Source organism: Myodes glareolus, chromosome 20 (genome assembly GCF_982192425.1).
Source record: "Myodes glareolus chromosome 20, mMyoGla1.1, whole genome shotgun sequence".
NCBI lineage: Eukaryota > Metazoa > Chordata > Mammalia > Rodentia > Cricetidae > Myodes > Myodes glareolus.
Window position 1 is genome coordinate 52,416,978 of NC_142045.1, and position 22,485 is coordinate 52,439,462.

Genomic DNA, 22,485 nt, shown 5'->3' on the forward strand with positions numbered 1-22,485 from the left:
TTCAATTCCTGGTGCTTGAACCTTAGGGCTTGTATTATAAAAACTACTCAATATACAGATTTTCAATAAAAGGCTCATGATTAGAAGCAGAAAATTGGCAAATCCTATAGAAAAATATAAATACCATATAAAGTTACATTATTAGTATATATCACAACTCAAATGAAATTAAAGTAAAATACTTATGATTTAGAATATTCTATTAAAGATAAAATCATTTTTGGTGTTCTTATAGATAAAATATGTAGAGAAAAATCATTATAGATAAAATTTTATTAGTAAAATACAATAAATTTATAGGCAAATATATACAAACATAATAGATGACTATAGATAAAAATTAGACATAGAATTAATAGGAAAACCATATAGAAAAAATAAATTAGATTATATTGTTTAGAACTGAATTTTGTGTGCTAAAAATTATGGGTAATTTTTCTCCTTCATTTAGTCTCTAAGCATAGAGTAAATAAAACAAATCAGTATGATTTTGTTGCGGAAAACAGCTTTTAAGAATTTGTCAGGGTATGGAGAGAACTGGGGTTCTATTCCCAGCATCCATATGGTGATTCATAGCCATTTGTAATTCCAGTTCCAGGGGATCTGACACCCTCCTCTGGCCTCCATGAGCACTGCATGTGTCATACACATGAAGCATTTATGCACACAGAATAAAAATGTGAAAATCATTTTAAAAGGAGAATCTGTATCCTGCTTTGTCATTGAACAGAGGAGAACACATGCACACTTGTTACCATAAGACCCAATATCTTGTCCTGGCTCATGATATCTTTCTTCAGTCAGACAGGACACTTGGAGAAATATCTGGAGTTATCAAAATGAGGTAAAAGAGCCACCTTAATCTAGACTTAACTATTATGCAAGAAAATGATTCATAAAGAGAAATGATTGTGTTTTTTCTTCTGAAATTTCCTGCTATGTTCTTTGCAAACACTGTAGAACTCAAGTGCATACTTCCCATTAGATTGCTGAACATTTACCCTGACCTCAAAGTGTCAACAGAAATAAAAATATTAACATTTCAGTTATTCAGTGTCAACAAAAAGAAGCCAAAGTATCACTCAGAATTTAGTACATTGTATACTTAAAACCCTGCACAAACCTTCAAGCTGGGATTCTGGAGTGTAAAGTGGTGAGTATGGAATAGTGAGAGCCAGCAGTGGTTTCCTTGAGCCACCCAAACTCCTGCTGACCATTTTATCACAAGTTTACCTTAGCAAACAAAAAGCAGTGATGCAACACTTGGTTTTGTTCAATTCTAGAGGAAGGCAGGTTTTCATAGGGAAAAAAAGAAACAAATGTTAGCCAGACAAAGCATAAAGGGAAAGATAGTATCTGGTCCGAGGAGTGATCATATAGCTATTCAGGCTGTCCGTACTGGTCACAGATGCTCAGACTGTCCCAGACACTCTTTCAAATGCATGCCTAAAACTACAAGCCCTCCTGAGTCCAGTACTGTGTCCTTACATCTGTTGATTTACATGTCTATTTTAATAATTGAAACTGCCAATCTTAAATCAGACTTTAAAAGTCAATCCAAAGCATCCTTATCTCCATTCCCTCAGAACTCACTCTTCAATTATTCTGTTAGTCAACAAATGTGCACTTGACCGTGTGTGTGTGTGTGTGTGTGTGTGTGTGTGTGTGTAACTTCATCAAGCAGAAAGTAGCTGAAATAATGTTTGTCATTATGAGCCAACAGGTCTCATTCTGAGCCACATTCCACAAAGCTCCCTAGAGAGGCTCATAGTAGTTCACATGGAAGGGGAGGAAGTAGGTTCTCAAGCACACAGAACATCTGAGCACCTTTTCTTCCTGGGTAATTTAAGGAGTGTATCCCATGGGACTCAGAAGATGATCAAAAATTTAATTTTATTGACCTGTTTTTCTTGAAGAAACTTACTGGTGCTTTTGGGGTTCTATGTAATATTTTCTCTTCCACCACAAAATGGAAAACAATGGATTCTCCATTTTGAATTCTCAATTCTTTCTGTGATAGGTTTCTCATGGATAAATTATAGGGATTCAGGATGTAGCTCAAATGTAGACCATTTGTCAACACGTGCAAGATCTTAAATTTGAGCACCACAGGCAACACACACATGAACACACAACACACATACCTACCACATACAATACACAGGCTAGCACAAATACACCACATATACAACCACCTACACATGCACATACAGCAAACACATGTACAGGACACACAACACACAGACGCAGCACACAAACACACAACACATACTCAAGACATAAGCATATTATACATACATACACACTCCATATACATATAGCATACAATACAAACACTTCACACAATATATAGCACACCACTGCACAGCATACACTAGGATGGAGTCTGGGCATATATGATGAGACCCCAAAATAGGCATCCAGCTTTCAATGTTACTAGATTAATAGCCAGTTTTCAAATATGCACCCCAAACTGTTTTTGGCTTTTCTGTCAGCACATGCTTCGATGTTTCTTGTAAGAATACAATACCTCTTAAGAATATTGTCTTCTCTAAGTGTACACATGCCAATTTTCTACCGTAGAATATCTTTGTTTGCAGAGCAGAAATAATACGATTTTGAGAGAGAAAAAATATGGTATGAGTGAAATGCTATTTTTTTATTAGTCAGACATGTTTGCTAATTATGTAATAATGTTGACTCCCATGAGGAAATATATTATTACCCAACTATAACTCAATATATCTCACTGGATTTCTGTTCACCCCGAAACACATTAGATTGTCGTCTTGGAAGGGGGTCCTTTTCACTCTTAAGCCACTTTTACTGCCCCATCTGAAGGTTGGGATACAGTCTGTACACATGTGTGATGAAATGAAAGTTAGAAATATTGTTTTATGACCATTATAAAGCTCTTTAACATATTTTGTCCCATAGACGTTGGAAACAGAATGGTGGGTATCAGAGGACGGTGTGGGGTGGGGCTGGTCAGTACTACGGTATAGTTAGGGGCACAAGATGCGTCAGTGCGGTGCTTCACAGAGCAGTGACTATAGACACCAAGAAGATAAGGCAAGTAATTTGAATGTTTTCACTGTAAATACATGACAAATGTTTGAAAACTCTGATGTACTTAACCTGATTCAAACGTTATCCAATGTAAACATGTATCACAACATTGTTACCCTAGTCATACATACAAGTTTTATGTATTTACATCAATTTAAAATAAAATTTAAAAACTCTTCAACATTTATATTATATAACCATTATTCTTTTAAAAAGAGTAGACTAAAATGATCTTTAATTTTGTTTAAATGAAATGAATAAATGAAAAATAAAATGAAACAAATTACAAGTAACATAATCATTACAATACATAGTTTAATAAACACTTGTCAAGCACTTACACCGTGCTACTCTAAGGCAAACAATGATGAACATGCGCAATCACAGGGCCAAGGACTTCTCAGCTACTGTAGAATGTCAGAGGCCATCATGAGGGGTGGGCAGATGGCCTGCAAGAATATTCAGAGCACTAAGACACAGGTGAAGAAGTGATGGGCAAGAACTTGGACTTTAGTTTTCTCGAGGGAGGAAAGAGAATTGGTTCTAACAAAATAGAAAGTTCCCAGGAAACACAGATACAAAGAGACTGGTCATTCCAGAACTAGAAATAGGAAATTAAACCAACATTCAATGGGCACCATCCAAAGTGGGGCATAAGGCAGATGAGATCGACATGAATCTTGTAAAACTAACAAAGCATTGAGGAATGAGACAAAGAAGAGTTAGTTGTTTCTGAGGGCCATATACAAAAATTACAATGAAAAGTTTATCCCTGGTTTAGCTTGATATAGAAATGTAATTCATGTTTAGCAACCAAGACAGAAAATTCTTTGTACTAAGTTATACAGCCTGGCCACCTCTGATATCATGGATTTAAACTTCTAAAGATTGCTGTCTATTTTACTGGGGATACTGTGTCTATTTACTGGGGATATATAGACCCTGAAGAATGTCAGTTTCTTTCCTTTCTTTCCACGGTGTTACGAGTTTTCACTTTATGTACTCCTGGGGGAAACTTCATAGATATAAAGACCTAAGCACTGGTGATCAGCTTCTAAATACACTCACTCTCAACAGAAATAAATTAGAGCCACAACTTTTTTTTCCTAAGGGTCTAAAATGAGGAAAAATGGATTGCATTAAAGCAGTAGTTGGTATTTTCATTATTGCAACTATCTTAAGTTCATGATCGTGAGCAGCAATGACTAGAAGAAGCCTAAGAATTCTAAAGAATGCACGCAGAGATTTTTGTGGCTGAATGCTGAATGGGTGTGTAGCAGTCACATCTGGACCTAACCCTTTAGCTCTCAGGAGCTCCCCTTTGCCAAGCCACTGGGCTTCAGCATGCTCTGGGGTCTATGACTGGAGAAAGTGGGAAATCGCAATGTTTTGATTTTGTTCTATGTACATTCATTAAAAAGCAAGTAACACTGCATACAAAGACATTCATGAACTATATACTATTTAATAAACATCATCATCATAATAAAGGATTATGAAATTTACTCTATTTAAAAAAGATGGGTTTTTCAAGTTTACCCTATGGTGATTACATTTTAAAAAATGTTTGCTCTATTCATGCATTCCTGTATCCATCTTTAGAAAGTACATAAAAAATGGCCATAGATGTAACCTAAAATGCAAATATATTTGACGCTATCATCACTTGCTCCCCCCACAGTCCCTCCAGTTGGCAGTCACAGCCCACCCTCTCCTCGTTTACCTTCTACTTTTCTGGATCTGTTTCCAGAACCTTCACTGGAAAGCCATCTTCTCCAGTTGCTGAGGACGGACTGGGTTCCTCCCAAGGATTAGTCCTCAATGTATTCTCCTTTAACATGCCTGCTGGGTTCTATTCCAGCCACTCCCAGAGCTATAATCTTCTCTCCTTCCCTATGCTGATAGATCACGGACAATGCCTCTAACCACAAGCTTCCTTCTAAACTTCAAACTGGTTCATCCAGTTGTCCCACAGGTATCTAAGTTCAACTTGGCCAACTGAAAAGTGTGTGCCTTCTTTCTCTGGTGGGCATTTGATTAGCCTCGGTGTTTCTCTCTCGCCCCCAATTCAGCAGATCCTCAGGCTTCTGGTCACATTTCCTAAACAGCTCTTACACCAGGCGCTTTTCCCTCTTTCCTTCTCCCACATCACCCAGCACACCCTCCTTCTTGCATAGAGACTTGCCATATTCAAGTCGTCTCTCTAAATGCTGCTAGGATGACTTAGCTTGACTGAGAAGCAAACCCAGTGGTCTAGGGATTTAATTCAGTAGAACAGTGCCTGTCTAATGCACAAGAGCCTGGGTTCAATCTCTAGCTCCATGTACTTGCAGTAAACACAAACACGCACACACACACACACACACACACACACACACACACACACACACATTACTTTCTTGCCTTATGTCCTTGCATGACACATTGACAGGCAAAAGGCCAAAGAATTCTGCATAGCACTCGTGTGGTCCCCAGCATCTTATCTGACTCTTGGCTTGCCCACTCCCTACTTGGCATTCTCTAAGGACTGACTGGAATATAAAGGCTCAAGTTCACCTTAGCGGTTCATGGTCTGAGCCTTTGTTTTAGCAGCCACACCTGGCTTACCATGTGACTCTTTATATTCTTTTAAGGGTGGCATGCCTAACTGACCATGCTTCACATTTGAAACATTTTTGTCCCTAGAAATGTGTAACAAATTTCCAAACTACCAATGAATGGGTATTTTTCTATGCTTCCATGACCTTTTGGACATAAATTTGTCAATGCTTTCTCTAAAGTATCTCTGTCTTCCTATCTGCCTATTTGCCGCTCTGTCTACCTATCTAATTACCATTAAACACTAAGATTTTCAAGACCAGGAAAACAGTCTTGTGAATCTTTGCTGCTGGCTCATATTTGATACAAAATTAACAGAGAACTAAGTTTTGTACATGTTGGCAGTGATCCTGTCCCCGGCACATTTTCCTGGCATGCAGATACAATGCTCACACAATGGACATGAGTCGATGCATGGTATCAAACTACAAAAGCTTCCTTCCAAGTTATTTGGATGACTACAATGACTAGGTAGAAAGATAATGTTTTTAAAGGTCATAATGCAAGAAAAACCATGGGTGAAAACATCTTTAAAAATGAAAATCAAGACAAAATAAGTTTATCCCTAAATCATTGGGAATATCATCAGTAATTCAGTTATAAACGATTTTATCCATATTAAGTCAATGTAAGGATTATATTGCTAAACAATGCTTTCTTGTACCTTCTTGGGAAATAGAGTATATGTGATTCTGCAGCATCTAACTGCAGGAATATTGGGAGAACGCAACTGACCAGTACAAGACAAGGTCAGCTCTTTCCTCTGTCTTTTCCAACTTGACAACTAGTACTTAAAATTAAACAGAAGAACACCCAGTCGCCTGGGGAGTTGTGCCACCATCTAGGATACTACTTATGTGACCACAGAAGTCTATTATTTTTGAAGTGAAGCTCTTCAGAGTGAAACAGACACGAAACATTTTTTTAAAAAGACTGTTTTATTCATATATTTATGTGTATGAGTGTTCTGTCTTCATGAGCTCCAGAAAAAGGAATCTGATCCCATTACAGGTGGTTGGGAGCCACCATGTGGGTTCTAGGAATTGTACTCAGGACCTCTGGAAGAACAGTCAGTGCTCTCAATGTCTGAGCTACCTCTACAGCCCCCATGAAACAACATTTTAATATGCAGGCTTTGAAAAAGAGACTTTCTTTTCTAGTAACGATCAGTTGTCTTTAGTGTCACCTCGACGGCTGGATGGAGCATTTTAGTCTGAAACTACAGAACTTGTGTTATGCTCCTGAGTCTGCGGATTTCTCCCCGTCTCTAGTGTCTTCATGTTATACAGGCATCTTCCTCACCTGTAACAAAGACTCCTAAACATTAACCACCCATATTCCTTGCCACACATGGGACTCATCCCTAGGCATGTAAAGAACTAAAACTGGTTGTATAAATCAAACACTTGCTAGTATCATGAAAAAAAATCCTAACGATCCTTTGAAATACATATAATTTTATCATTTACAAAAGTGTCCCTCTCATGAGGCTGCCAATCTTCACTGACTGATACTGCACCCCTCTTGGAGTCCAAGGTATCAAGACACACCTATTAGTCACTATTAATCATCAAGTTACAGTTTGCTAAATGTCACAAGAAGTTCGGTTTGGGATGTACTATGCCTACGCTATCTATTTAGTATGTTTACAGATATAAGTATGTTCTAACATTAAGAAAATCAAAGGGGTAATCAAAAATCTCTGACATCCACTTGCAAAGACACAGTATTCTTACAGGAGTCCTTGTCAGAGAGTGCCCAAAGTTATCTGTAGGTATTCTTTTTTCTATTTATAGCTCTCTTTGTCACCCAAGCCTTTTTTCACAGCCTACACTTAAACAATCTTTGTAGACCACAAAAGACCTTGTCTCTGAGATCAACCTTGAGAAACTAACGGCAAAGCCATTGTGCAGAGAATACGGAAACCCACACTTCCATTCTCCCCTTGAGTGTGTTAAGAGAGGACTCTAGCAATGGCAAAGCCGGCCAACAGGGAGCGGTTCAATGCAAGTCTCTGAGACTGCTGTGCTGTGTAGCATGCCCGTTTCCAGCCCTGATGTTGCCATGTTTGCTTAGGAAGAAAGAGTGTGGTGGACAAGCTACAGCTCAGATGAAATGCAGCCAAACAACTCCTTGACCTCTGAAACAATAGGTGGGGCCTGTTTGAGTCATAAAACCAACAGAGCCAACAATTAAACATGGTTATCACAATAAGGGTGCCTCCATATTGTGCCACCAAAAGTGCTTGAAAGGATAGAATTGCTTTATAATACACTGGTGAGAGTTTGATGCTCCGCCTCTACCGACTAATAGACACAGGCCGCAGCCATAATAAACAGTGCCCACAGAAACACGCTGCTTCCTTTTTCCTCGGCAATTTCTCCTAAGGCAACTCACTACAAGGACAGATTTCAAAACAGGACATGCTAGATTTCCTTCCATCAAGCAACAGGTTTCTCTGTTAACACTGACTAACCAAGGTACCATACATTTTCATGGATAGTGTGGTGGCTTCTTGGTCCCACCTCCCACCCCATGACTCTCTCTCGAGTCTCTGGCAATCTAGCACAGAGCCAGCAGTGTGGATTGCTTCTGCTAAGGTGACTCGCTGGCCACATCATCAACTCTGACTCACATGCTGATGAAGAGAGAAAACCTGGGAGTCAACCTGTTGCTTAACTTCAAGGTTTCTCTTTGATTTTTCTAGTTTTTGCAGTGTCCGGAACTAATAATATAGTCACAGAGTAAAAGGGCAATTAATTACTTATCTTTTCAAACTATAGTGCTTTAAACCTTGGGTAGGAATCTACTCCCACCAGGAAAAGAATTTGTTAGTTGGCTATCAAGCCTTTATATCCTGAGACTCACCAAGGCAGTTAAAATTCAAATTTGTCAGTTTGTTCTGGCTAGAATTATTCAGCATTAAGTGAAAAGGTTTTATAAACCTAATGTCAATATTAATCATACACATGTGTGGGCATGTGTATGTGAGCATATGTGCATGTGTGTGTGTTCATATAGCAACAGTTTTAATCAAGAAGATTTCAAATTTTACTTTAAAACTAGGGGATTGGTGATCATGATTCCAATACCTCTCGGTATCTCTAAAGCCGTGAAATAGAAAGCAAATTCAAATTATTCTGAGAGTAAAACAAAAATTAGCAATAGTAGTGACAACAACTGACCATAGCGATGAACACTTGCTGGGAGGGGGAACTGAGTTATTTAGACACAAAAATTTGCAAGAAATCCCCACACCTAACTTGGGATCTGTGCTGCTGTTAGTTTGTTATTGCCACTTGATATTTAAGAGCGTGAAAGGCATGCAGTCCTTTAGACAGCGGATTCAGCAGTAAGAAAGGCACTGTGGCCCCCAACAACAGTCCTTAGTCACTCGCTGTCTCCTGATACAATCATCTGAACCTATGGCGCCCAGCAGGGAGGCTGCCAGCTGCATGTGGCTATTTGAGTAGAAACATTCATTGAAATGAAAACGAAGTCCTCAGTCCCACTGGCCACATGTGGCCGGTGCCTGCTGTTAAAGACCTTTATCTCCAATGCAGATACAGAATAGTTCTGCCTCTGCAGAAGTCCTATTGGTTAGCACGGACTGAGAATTGGTCAGAACGGGTCCCTTTGCTTTACACACCAGCTAGTAATTAAGGGAGTGGATTGTTTAGATTCAACAAAAACTGCTAGCAAGGGTAGATGGCTCAGTAGATAAAGTGTTTCCTGTGTACCCTACAAGTGTTAGGGCCCGAGTTCTAGGCCACTGTAAAAGCTGGGTCTGAACACAGCAGTTTTCGTCTGTTACCCTAGGCCTGGTGGTAAGAGAGTTCACGAAGACAGGCAGCTTCTAGGGGCTATGTGGCTGCCAGGCTACCCAAGTAGCAAGCTGCTGATTCAGTAAGAGACCCTGTCTATAAACAAATGAATGGAACAGAGGAGGACACCTCATGTCTATTATTTCTGGCTTCTGTACACACATGCAAACAGGCACACTCACATATATACATGGAATCACATCTACACAAAAGTGTACATATATGCAAATACCACACACATGCACCATGTTACTGTTTAAAAAGAACAGCAAATTCCTATTTTCAATTCTGCCTTGAATTTCAATCCATTTGACTCTCTAGGATAAGGTAGTGATTCAGAAAGCATTCGAGATACCCTGTCTCAGAAAGTGGCCAGGTGGAAATGTGACCCTTGCTATAGCTGTACCTATCATTTTAGAAGTCAATGAGATGGAGCAGCTGGCAGGATGAAAAAGGGCAAGACTCAGGGTCAGGAAGGCTTGAGTCCCAGTTCCAGATCCCTGCATCTATGAAGTAGGAACATGAAATAATTTACATTAGACTCAATATCTCAGCAATAAAATAGGACTCATGATACTCTTGGGCAGGGCACCCTGAGAATTAAATGACATAGAACATGTGCCACTTCTGATCAAAAGAGAAGTGGGGGAGTCAAAAATATACACATATTCTGTAGATGGCAAATACAAACCCAAACTATACCAGAAAATGAGGGGTAAGGGAAAACTTACACTGACAGTGCCAGAGAGCCTTGAACAGTGCCTACACATTTACACACTCACAGGGCAGAGTTGCTTGTGACTATTTTCCACAGAACACCCCTGACTAGAAGGCATTTGACAGGCTGCAATACAAAACAGCTTCCAAAACTAACCGCGCGTATTAAATGTCTACATACTTTAAAGAACTGTACTAAGAATTCCTTTTTTTCCAAAGGTCCACTGCCACACTGCTCCTCACAGTGTTCATTTCATACAAGGAAGTAGATTCTTGAATGTTCTAAGTCGACAAATCTCACACTAAATTCAGAAATCTGTGCTTTGAGATAGCATCCCATTTGGATGTGTGAGGTCCTGAGATCACAGTTTGAGGAAGAAAGATGTGAGAGATCCAAGATGCTTAAAACAGTAAAGCCAGCTGTGACTACATCTGCAGTGAATCTATCTATTAACTACAGTTCTGTGAGCACCACCCAAGAACTCAGGAGAGTCAGTGGATGGCCTTTAATGAGAGACCCCACTGAAGCCCATGGCCAGGGCTTATAGTCTCTTCCTAAAAGAAAGCCACTTGGTGCAAATTTCTTACCTGGGGACATGTGAAGAACAGCTTCGTTGTACAGAAACAGAACTTGCCATGGTTGAGGAGCAAATGGAGATGATGCCAGCCTTTGGAGTGAGATGGGCTTAGATCCTGCACTGGGTCTTCAACATCCTACCCGGGAGGCTTTGTGCAAGCGAACGGACTGACTAGAGACTCCCAGGTCTCTCCTGGGAAGTGGCATAATGCCAGCACTTGCCAGCACAAGTGCATGTCCCATGCATTGTCAGGAGCATCATCTCCTCAAGCAACACCAGCAAAATGTATGACAGACTTATTGGCACATAAGCAATTGTTGTCGTTGTCTATGCCACTGCTGCTCCTGACCTGGAACCAGTAAGAGTGGGGCTTGCAGAAGCAAGTCGTTTACCTGGTTGTAACAGACAGCCTCATGGTGTAGGAAATGGGAAATCCATTCACTGCAGAAGGAAGCAATCACTAGATCCTTCACTGTCTCTCCTGAGAAATATTCTTCCTTCTCACCAGTCTGACAAACAATCTGTACTATTTAAGTTAGCACATATTTTACTATCCTGAATATCACCTAAGTCTGTGACTCCAGCTTTTCCACACTTTGATTGAACCTGCCCTTAACTTTATTAGTCCAACAAGATGGGTCAAGACTGAAATTCAAAGGGAACTGAGGTTTAAGAGACTCAAGAGTTTAAGGACAGCCTCAGCTACCTAGTAAAGTTGAGACTAAGTTGATATACATGAGACTCAGGCTCATAATACTAAAACAAGCAAAACCAAAAATTATCAATCATCTTAAATGCCTAAGATACAGTTATCACTATTGTATTCTTTTTTCTTGGATAATGTTATTTGGCTTTGTCATCTTAGCCATCATAGTGACAGGAGGAACCAGAAAACAGCTTAGCCAAGAGCACTTCCTTCAGCACATGTTGGACCACACTGATGCTCAAATGAAAGACCCTTCACGGCAAAAAAACATGGAGGTGGAGGCAACCCCACTCTTCAAAAACTATAGAAGAGGTTCTATTTTTTACTAAATTTAATTTGATAGTTTTCTTTTCTTTCTTTCTATCCTTTCTATTCCTTTCTTTCTTCCTTCTTTCTGTCTTTCTGTTTTGGCTTTTCAAGACCATATAGCACTGTAATCCTGGTACTTTGTAGACCAGGCTGGCTTCAGACTCAGAGATCCATCTGCCTCTACCCCTCAAGTGCTAAAATCAAAGAACTGTAGGTCTTCTTTGGGAGAGTTATAAGATAAAGATTTGAATTTGAGCACCGGTGATTCTCTAGGTGGGCAAAGCAGAGAAATGGAATAGGCCATGGACTTCAAATGGAGAAAACCAGTATAAACAAGAATGTTCTGTGATGGAGGAGTACAGCATTCTCAGAACTCTGGGCGAAAAGGAAGGTGAGCAACAGAGAGAAGAGAGCTGATACTTGAAAGAGTGTCTGATAAAATCTCCAAGGGTCTTGTTGCCATACTGGGGGGCTGGCATTCAAGTGTGTACTTTAGTAGCAAAACACTCCTCCCACAAACCCAGAAAACCCAAATGCATGGAGAACTGTCATCTGAGAAAGAGGTAGGGGTTTGGAAGCTGAGTCAATGACTCTTTTCCTATAGTTGCTACATCATAACTCATCTCAAAGGGCATTGAACCTGGGTAGAAGAGAGTCAAAAACTATGTCTGTGGACAACAGGCAACAAGAGACCTACTGTAAGGAAATGGGAGGGTTTCTATGTGTGATATTTTGAGGGTGATCTTGAAAAGAAGGGAAACTATTCAAAACTCTCTTCTAAGCAATCTTGGGACTAATCAATGGTAAGATTATGACTTTCAGAAAATAAAGCAAAAATGGAAAATTAAATATAGCAAATTGTTGAAAAGGAGTGTAGGATGCTGATGAAAAATTTAAAGTTCACTTAGGTAGAGCATAAATCTATTACCAGTAGGAATTGGCAGAAGGAAAAAGAAATGCATTTCACTTCATTTGAAGTGTGGGCAGGTGAAGACACAGAGGACAGAACTCGAGATTAAGAGGCTGATACTGATGTAAGAGTCTTTACTAGAGAAATAAATCATGTATTTAGGAGGATAGGGCCCAGGAAAATGAAGACACGGAGGAAGAAAGAAGAGCTGAGATCTGGATGTCTGTAAGCATCAATATTGAAATACGAAGAAGGAGGAGAGGAAGAAGAGGAGGAGGAAAGGAGAGCCTAGACTCTGGCCCTCAGCTGGTATAACCACTGACCTTTGTAAGTAATGCTGGCAAGCAAAATCTGCAACAAGATGAACACTGAGGAGAAACTGAGAAATAAAGAAATGGTAAGTTATACTTGTGTATGAAGGTTGTGCCTCACAGATATGCTACTACTTTTAAAGCTCATTGGCCTCTTTCTCTACCAGATAGACTCCAAGGACTATTCACAACTGGTAATGTTGATATTAGGATTATCATTCTACAATTTACTGCCCTAGATGTCATTGTGATTTAAATATATTGTCTTGAAGCTTCTGCACTCCTAACTGTATTGTATAGAACTCTAATGCCTCCAGAATTCAATTTACCTCTAAAAAGTCCGACTGCATCTTCTACCACTCTGGACCTGCCTTACGACAGCCACACAGAGCTATCAGTTCGGACCCTTACTCTAGTTTGGGAGATGATGTCAAGACAGGTTTTCCTTCAGCTGTCTAATGCCCTTTTGTTGTAATAAGCGGCAATATCCTTTAAGTGATGGCTTCTGCTTCTATAAGAGAATCAATGCTCCCTCAAGATTTTTTTGTTCTTCTTGACAACATTTGTGTCTACTACTCGATACCTTCCCTAAGAAGGCATGGTATCTGCTCACTTGAGTCCATCTCGGAAGTCCTTCTAAGAGTAGAGAAGGAGTGTGAGTTTTGGCTTTAATTGCTCTCATAGATGAGCAACAATAAATGACTCAGATATGGACTCAGGTACTTGAGAAGGAAGAGAGAGATGAGCAAACAGGATAGAAAGCAGGGAGGAAGCAAACAATGTAGCTCTAGACTCAGAGTCAGCACAAACTGACGGGTTTCTTCACTCATGAATTTAGCTTGTTAACCTATAATGCTTATACGTCATACTAAATTTCTTCTATCAACATTTTCCTCTTAGGAAGGGCTTTAAAGAAATCTAGCGTTTATTTGGATGATTTATCTTCCTGGGTAGAATAAGTGCATAGCTGTATTCTGTAGCTGTCAGTAACCTACGTGTCTAAATAAAACAGTATTAACTGTTTCTTCTCACAAGATGACTGAGTTGGAAGTCTACGTAAGTTCACACTTAGCTAAGTGGCCTTGCTTCAGCCATCTCGCTTCGCTCTCAACGGTAAATTAAGACAAACGGACACCGAGGAGACTGCTGCTGGCTTGACCAAGATGGGGTTGGCGCAGGTTTCTGGCGAGGGTGTTACTGGCAGCGTTGTCTGCCTTGACTTAAGGATGTCAAATTACTTGACCCCTTTGTCACTGTCGGCACAGAAAAGGTCAGTATTCGATGTGCACTTATGTGAGCAGTTTAGCCAAACTTTGAGATTTGAAGTTGGTCTTGAGCGACAGGGAAGAAATTTATTTACTGCTGGATCCCAAAAGTCTGACTGTACCACAGCAGTCAGTGGGGTTCAGCAGGCACCATGATGTTTTCAGTTTCAGATGGGAGTATGACCTGGGGGAAAAAAACTAACACAGAAAGTTTCCAAAACCAGAGGGTGCTTTCTTGCCCTTCAACAAATTGACAGATTTTAAGAGTCTCTTCCTGACCGTGATCAATCTCCCCATTTCCAGTCTTTCAATGTAACCCACATGATTGAAACAAATGACTCCTTTACCATATTCCCCTCATCCTTTACCGAAGAGTTAAGTTTCACTTAGCAGGACATTCATCACTGTGCAAGAAAATGTACACAAATTCAACTAAAAGTGGCAAAGCCAACACCTTGCACAGTTTTCCCTTTATGTGTATTAAATTTTCTTCCATTGGAAGGAGAATTACGTGCGCAGGTGGCTGCTAAACTTTGCCAGCTGCTCCACCAAAACCTAGCTTTTGAAACAGTACCCTGAAAAAAAACAAATGGATGGAGACTGGAAATAAAGACCTGGGTATGCAACAAGTCTCGGTTGAAGCTATTCTCTGGGTAAGATGGTAGAGCGGGAGAGCAACTTCAGACAATAAACAGTAAGCAATATTTCCATTCAGTGGGCCCACAATATTTTTTTCAAAGAAAATGAAATGGAACAAGAGAACAGACATGTCTGTTTTATGCTAAAGCAGAGCATTGTGACCCGAAAATGGGAAGATGTTGTTTAAGACTACATCCTCAAGAAAAATCTTGCCTCAATAATTGTGCCAAGCTCCCTGTTAAGTTTGCTTCTCAACTACATAAATTAGAGATGCGCTTGTGCGGTCCTCCGTGCCCAGTAGCCACAGTGCTCATATAGTGCATATGTGCATCTTCACTCGCCTCCTTTTGTTCTTATCTCAACTTACAAACTTTTTTGTTAAAGATCTGACACAGGTATCAATATAATTATCGTATCACACATATTGTAGCAATGGAAAAGGATTGCTAGAAGACGAAGATGCACACTTAAACGGAGGTCAAGAAAATGTAAAATTCAGGACAAGAGAGGGAAGAGGATCACATATGAACTTTCACAAAGGCTGCAGCTCTCTCTTCGTACCACAAACCCTTTTCCTTTATACAAATTACGGGTAGCACCAAGAAAGCATTCTTAATATGCTTCAGGCCAGCTTACATTCTATTCTGATTTAGAAAGAAAACAATCAGGGTGAGAGGAAAGGAAAAAAGAGGACAAAGGACCTGAGACAATGAAAGAAAAGTAAAGAGAATATGTGAATAAGGGCAACAAAGACGCCGAGAGCAAGTTTGGGCCCTGGAAGTACAGGGCAGGGGGAGATGCAGCTGTAGAAGACACTCAAGGTTGGGGAGAGAGCCGAGACGGGCAAGTGCCTGCCAAACAACATGGAGCCTGAGTCAGGTCCATGGCACCCACGGCACAGCCTCATGTGGCAGCCTGGGCTTGTACCTCAGTGGGACAGGGGTAGGCAGATGACTTGAACTCATTGGCCAACCAGCCTTGCTTAATTAGTGAACTCCAGTTTTAATGAGACTGTCTCAAAAACTGAGGTGAAAACTTCTGACACATACGCACTCACAGACACACGCGCACATACACAGACGCATTTAATAACACAGAATGAAGGTTCTGGTAGCCTTTAACTTTGCGACACAATCAGAGAGTGATTGTGGGTGGCTATCATGATACACGAAGGCGGAACTGCAGAGCACCACTGAGGCATTTATGGTCTCTCAGAACTATTCAGAACAGTTCATAGAAAAACCACGGATGCCCTGGACCCTCGTGGACTGTGACTTTGTGTTGCTGGGTGCACTGATGTTGAGACACTCTTCAGATGCTTCATCCTAAACTCAGTATGTTCCCTGAGAGAAGCCACCCAGTCTCTTTGACCAGCTCTGCACATTAATTCCCAAGAGCACCTACATCCCAATGTATGAGATGTGGGCTTCTGGGTCCTCAATGAGGCTTTTAAGGGAGCTATTTTCTTCCTAAGTATGGAATTTAGTAACCAAACACGGAAAGCTGAGGCATCAGTCATGGGCTCTCAGAACATGCGGCTAACACTGTGACGGAGTTGAGGCACTGCCCATATTTCCCGAAGTAATGACACTCCATCTTAAAGGCCCACTGTGTTATGTCACATTTGTATTTGTGTCTCATAATGTGAATGTATTAGCCTCAAATTGTTTGGTCATAAATCATCATCAAAGAAATATGCTTATTTTTATTTTTAGTATTCATGACTTGCATGATCTGAGCACAATATATATTTAGAGTTGCGGAGCAATGAATCCATAACTTGGAGAGAAATAGCTTTATAGATCATTACAACCTATGTTGCCTTAACAGTTAATCACATTTTCACTAATAATATAGCATAAGTCCTTTTACCTGAAGAGTGAGAAATGACTGTTGTGCTTGCACTAAAAAGTCCTCTATTTGACCTCTACCCGGGCAGAGGGAAATCCAGTATAATCACTGCTTTCCCTACAGCACGGTCAATACTTCCATTCAGTCAAGAGACTGTGCTTTCAGTTAGGGCTTGGCCAGTCACCGCACTCCAAGAAGAGAAAAATCCCCCAGGCTCTGCTGTAACTTTGAACCCAGGGTCACGCAGTGACGCCTCAGCGAACCCCGCGTCTCCTGGAGAATACCTCAGATAGCTGGCCCAACAAAGACAAATATTATGGCAGTGAAAAATAAATCTGCCATTTTTAACCTTTTCAGGGAAAGTAATCCACTTATTGGCTTTAGCTAAAGTGTCTTACCTTTCCTCCCCTTTTTGTTGTATCTGTGAGTAATTTCCCCAGTCACATTGTTTATAGGAAGTGAAGTTATTCGTAATCATGCCTTAAGAGTATGTATACAAACTGGACATCCTAAAAGACCACTATGTATTAAATTCCTGATTGTTTGACATAAATTCTCTCTCTCTCTTTCGGCCCGACAGGATTCTTCTCATTTATTTACGAATAGGTTAAGACCTTCGCCTTGTTTCTAGCTATGCTTCTAAGTGCTAACATATATTAAGTAAATGTGGAACCTCTTCTGCATAGGAAACAAATTAAGTTGGTTAAACATGGAGAAAGACTAAATGTAATTCATCTCTTGTCATGTTTATGGGATCTGAACTCATCTTACATGAATGTTCCAACTTGGTTGTTGAAGCAGATGGGTTGCTTATGATAAACCAGAGCTTCAGACATGGAGCGTAATAATATAAATCATAAAGAAGATAAATAATGAAATTCTTTTAAAATAACTCTGGTTAAATATTTAGACAGCCAATTTTTAAGCTTACTTGCACACAAAAATAGTACTCATATATCTAAGGAAGGAAAGAATGGTACTCAACACTAGTGTAAATATAATCTAAATTTAGCCATTGAAGACTCAAGATATTTTCAAAATCTGGGTGCATTTTCAGAGCATTAAATAATAAAATAGAGAGCCTTTCCCTGAGTTGAGAAGAAAAGACAGCACACTTACTAATAACCCTTTAGCAAACATTCTTCATTTCCAGTCCTTCAATCCAGCCCCAGAATGAAGTAGAAAGGATTTTCCATTTCCATGGATACTACACGGTGAGGGATACTCAACAACGCTCTTGGTGAACAACTTACTGCCCATGACCCTGTTACCAGTGTTCACCAATTCATGATATCATCCCACTTTGCGTTTACAGCATACTTTTACATTCCATTGCAAAAATTTCCAAGTGAATTCATTTCTTGACTGGAGGGCCAAAAGAAAGTTTAGAGAAGTCATATACATAAGGTCATACACGTAGATATGATGCAGTCAACGTCTGAATGAACTGTTTGGTCTCCTAGACTACGTAAACTATCTTAATCACGATCTCCAGACAATGTTTAAAGAAGGGTAGATATTTTAATTCGGAGAAATTTAGCATAGATTTCTTTTTATGCACAAAAGCACATGCTTAGGGCCTCAGGCCATGGTCTAAGGTGAAATCAAAGGGTAAGGAGAAAAAGCTAGCAAAAATGACAAACCTATTCATAGCAAAAGGAGGCCCGGGGGCAATGATTGTGCACATCCACACTGCTTAGGGCACTACTCTGTCCTCATTTTCAGCATGAATGGATCGGGCGACTTCTCAGATAAGAAGGTGTCATTTAGGTGCACCGTCATAGCCACCAGAGCCTATTCCTGTTGGAGAGCTGACATCCTGTGCACCTCCACTGCAGTTTCCTGGGAAGTAACAGGATTCCCTCTATCAGCAAATTAACTGAAAATTGTTTTTATGATTTTCTATGAAATAGCATTTTTCATCTCTCTCTCCTTCCCTTCCATTTCATTTTCTAGACTTAATAGAGCCCCTTCTTATTATGTTCCATGCTCTCAAATAAGATACATGGTTAGGACAGGTTTTGGGGAGCAAATGCTCTGATGGTAGATAGGGGTGACTAAGAAAACCCTGTCAGGAGGATAAAGCCATGGAAAAGCACCTGCCTGGACCAGAATAGGTGAAGAAAATATTCCACAGATACAGAGAGTCCATCTAAATCCACTGAAGGGTAGAAATTGATCAGATAAGGCACAGAAAGGTAATGTAAGTTAGGGTGAGATGGAAATGGATGTGTTAGTAGGGGGGTTGTTTGGGATGAGGGGAGAAGGAAGTAGTAAGAGTGAAATCAGAGAGATTTTTAGAAGGGAAATATCTTTGTCAGGTAGGAAACAAAAAAAAGTAACAGTTGAAAATATTCAACTCTCACATTGTGGGATTCTGTATGCTGAGTATAGGTTAGATTACTTAGAATGTCTAGAAGAAAGCCTGGGTTGCAAGTCATTGAAACAAGAACAGGACTGGTGGATTAACGGTGCATGGGCTGTTTCAACGCCATCAAACTATTCTCACCACTACTGAGTCTCCGCCTGGTTCTAGGATAAAATGTTTTAACTAGTGGACTGTCCAAGAATCTAACAACTTGAGCATAATTTTAAATAGAATTTTAAGTTATTCTTTAAGAATTATATACATATATACCATTTAGTTTAGTCATATCCATCCCAGACACCCTCCCTCCAACTTTCCTCAGAGACTTCATCACATTTCCCTCCCAACCTTATGTCCCCCTTTCAAACTTTTTAAATAATCCCCTGGGTTCAGTTAGTAATGCAAGTATATGATGAAGGTAGAACCGTCCACTGGAGCATGAGCAACCCCCCAGGGCTTGCTTATGCTTGGGAAGGAAGCCGACTCTCTCTCTGCTAGAAGACTGCAACTATCAATAGCTCCTCAGCTAGGGGTGAGACTTCATGAATGCCCCCATGTAACAAGAGCTGCGGGCCGCTTCCCGCAGCCTGGCTCCCAGCCACCAGGCTAGCTAGCTTATACCCCGAAATAACAATACACAAATTGTATTCATTTAAACACTGCCTGGCCCATTACCTCCAGACTCTTATTGGCTAACTCTCACATCTTGAGATATCCCATATCTAATAATCTGTATGCCACCATGAAGTCGTGGCTTGCTGGGAGGATTCTAACCCACGTCTATCTTGGGTGGGAGAAGCATGGCGCCTGCCTCATTGCCTTCTTCCCAGCATTCTGTTCTGTCTACTCCACCTATCTAAGCTGCTGTTCTATCAAAAGCCAAGGCAATTTCTTTACTAACCAATGAAAGTAACACATAGATAGCAGACTCTCCTACATCACCCCCATCCATGCCGGAGTTTTCGTTGGCTTGATCTTGTACAAGTCTTGTTTAGATGACCTGCAGCTGCTATGAGTTCATGAGTTCACGGGCCCGCTCATGTTCAGAAGACACTCTGTTTCAGTAGCCTTCTTCAACTTCTGGCCTTCATGATCTCTGCTCTCTCTTCTGGGGTGTTCCCTGAGGCTTGGTCTACACAGCTCAGACAGTTATACAACTGGCACAAAACGTGTAGAGGCAGGATTCATAGGAGATATTGTTTGTACTTGTATTTCTCAAGAGAAAAATAGCCTTGTCCTCTGCATTTGTGGGTGTGTCTGGTGCGGAGACTGCCCTGGCTCAATAGTCACCCTGCAAGGGGCAGAACAGCCTTCAGTCCTTGGCTCTTCTCTAGGTACTGTCTTGATCATCCCTTCTGGGCTTTAAAATGTTCGTTTGAAAGCTAAAATAAATATTCTTATTCTGCAATATTTAAGAAACTAAAGAATTATTAGTCTACTAAGATTTTAGAACTGTACAAAAGGTTTTTAATATTACATAAAATATCTAGAAAAGGACAACAGAAGAAACACAGGCTATCAGGATTTTCACACAACTGTTTAAAAAATGAACGATACATGTTTAATGTAATTATTATGGATTAAAAACTAGAGTATCTTGAAATTTTGGATGCTATTTACTCCTTAATAAATGATCTTAGAAATCAAGATTCATAATTGGCTGGGCATAGTAGCAACGCCTTTAATCTTGACACTTGACACTCCTGAGGCAGAGGCAGGCAGACTTTTGTGAGTCTGAGGTTAGCTCATTTTTTACGCTCAGTTTCAGGCTAGCCAGGGCTATATCATGAGACCTTGTCTCAAAAAAAACAAACACAAACCATCACCAAATACTCACAATTACAAATGCTTAAAAACTAATCAACACTCTCAAGTTTACAGATGAAAGAAAGAAAAACAAAATATTTCAAATGGAACTACCTACGCCATGAACAACTCCTTTACCAAATCCTTTTCTCTTTTATATTTCTCTTTGCACTCTGAAAATGCATGAGATTTCAAAACCCGTTCTCTGAAATACTGGTTCTGTGACAGCCAATTATTTCCAAAAAATCTTAAGTAAAACCGATTGCAGATTCTATTGTTTAGTTATCTGTGCGTGCTTCCCAAAGACAGAGACAATGCTGCAAATGTGGTCGGATTTGAGACAGCTCACGGTGAATGCATGTGGCTTAGAGAGTATGCAAAGTGTTCAGATGGTTAACTCAGCATCTTCTCTACGATTAAAAATCAAATCTTAGAAATGCTTCTCCATAAGCATCGTAACAGCAGCAATGGCTGGGGAGGGATGATGTAGGGGCATGCTTTTTCTTCTAAGTAAGAGGCCATACTTCCCGGAAGCCATGCTTGTTTTTGGTTCTGCACACTAACACCCTGAAGAGACCGTGAGTGTTTCTGTGTTACTCTCGAAACCTACAGGGGTCCTAATGCCTAATGGTACCACAAACATTCCACTATCGTTTGTGGTCATTGAACCTCGGAATTCAATAAACAATTCCAAAGTAATAGAATGAAGGTGGTCAATACTCATGGCCATTAAAACCTCAGAGGAGTGTACTTAGATGCTGGTTACAAACATTTTGTCATAGTTTTAGAGAAAACATACAGTTAGCTGTGATTCATGAAGGCGTAAGTCCACACACAAAGGTGTGGATGTAGAGTGGATATGACTGAAATTTTATCTACACTCTTGTACCTGTTTATGTGGGCTCTCATCCTTATGAGTCATAGCAAAAACACATCCAAATCATTGCAGCAGGTTCTGGATCCTCATTTTCAGCTCGGCTATCTATGTTTAATAAGAGTAATCATACCTGTTCTATCTGAATAGGTCATTTTTACTATTCGATGACAACACATTTAAAGTAACCCACATAAACCTTATAAACTGGCTATTTAAACTTTAGCGAAACAGTCCTCGGCCATCCTTGCTCACTGTCACTGGTCCAGTGGAATCAAATGAGGCCCTGAATACAGTGCTGAAAATGAAGTTGCTCTGTTCAGAGGTCAAAACTCAAGCAAGCCTGAGCTGAGGCCTGCAGGGCTGCCTTACAGGGCTAGCGGCTGTTACTCCAGGAAGTCAAAACTAACTTCTTCTGTGGCATATAGAGCACGGCTAACACAAATATCTGCATATAGACTGTGCGCTCTGTTTATGAGCGTATTCTCAGAGCTGCCTGCCTTTAGAGGAACTTAAGAAGCCGCATGCAGTTTTATCAGGAAAAGGGGTTGAAACCTGAACAGCTACAGATGGAAGATAGATAGGAACAAACAAAGCTGAAGCTCACAATTTTTTTTTCTCATCTGGCTGCGAGATAACTTTAATGAATGATAATTAATT

General features: G+C 40.2%; 1 protein-coding gene across 16 annotated transcripts in view; it reads right to left on the reverse strand.

Annotated features, from left to right (window-relative positions):
* Positions 1–22,485, reverse strand: part of Mecom (MDS1 and EVI1 complex locus) — a 562,715-nt gene that overhangs the window by 83,996 nt on the left and 456,234 nt on the right. Inside the window, exon 1 of one of the 16 annotated variants that reach the window (XM_085682368.2) lies at positions 4,793–4,991. The exons of the other annotated variants lie outside the window; for them this stretch is intronic. The gene's annotated coding sequence lies outside the window, so the exon portion shown is untranslated. Of the gene's footprint in view, positions 1–4,792; positions 4,992–22,485 lie in introns of those variants that run through there. 16 annotated transcript variants of the gene reach the window in all.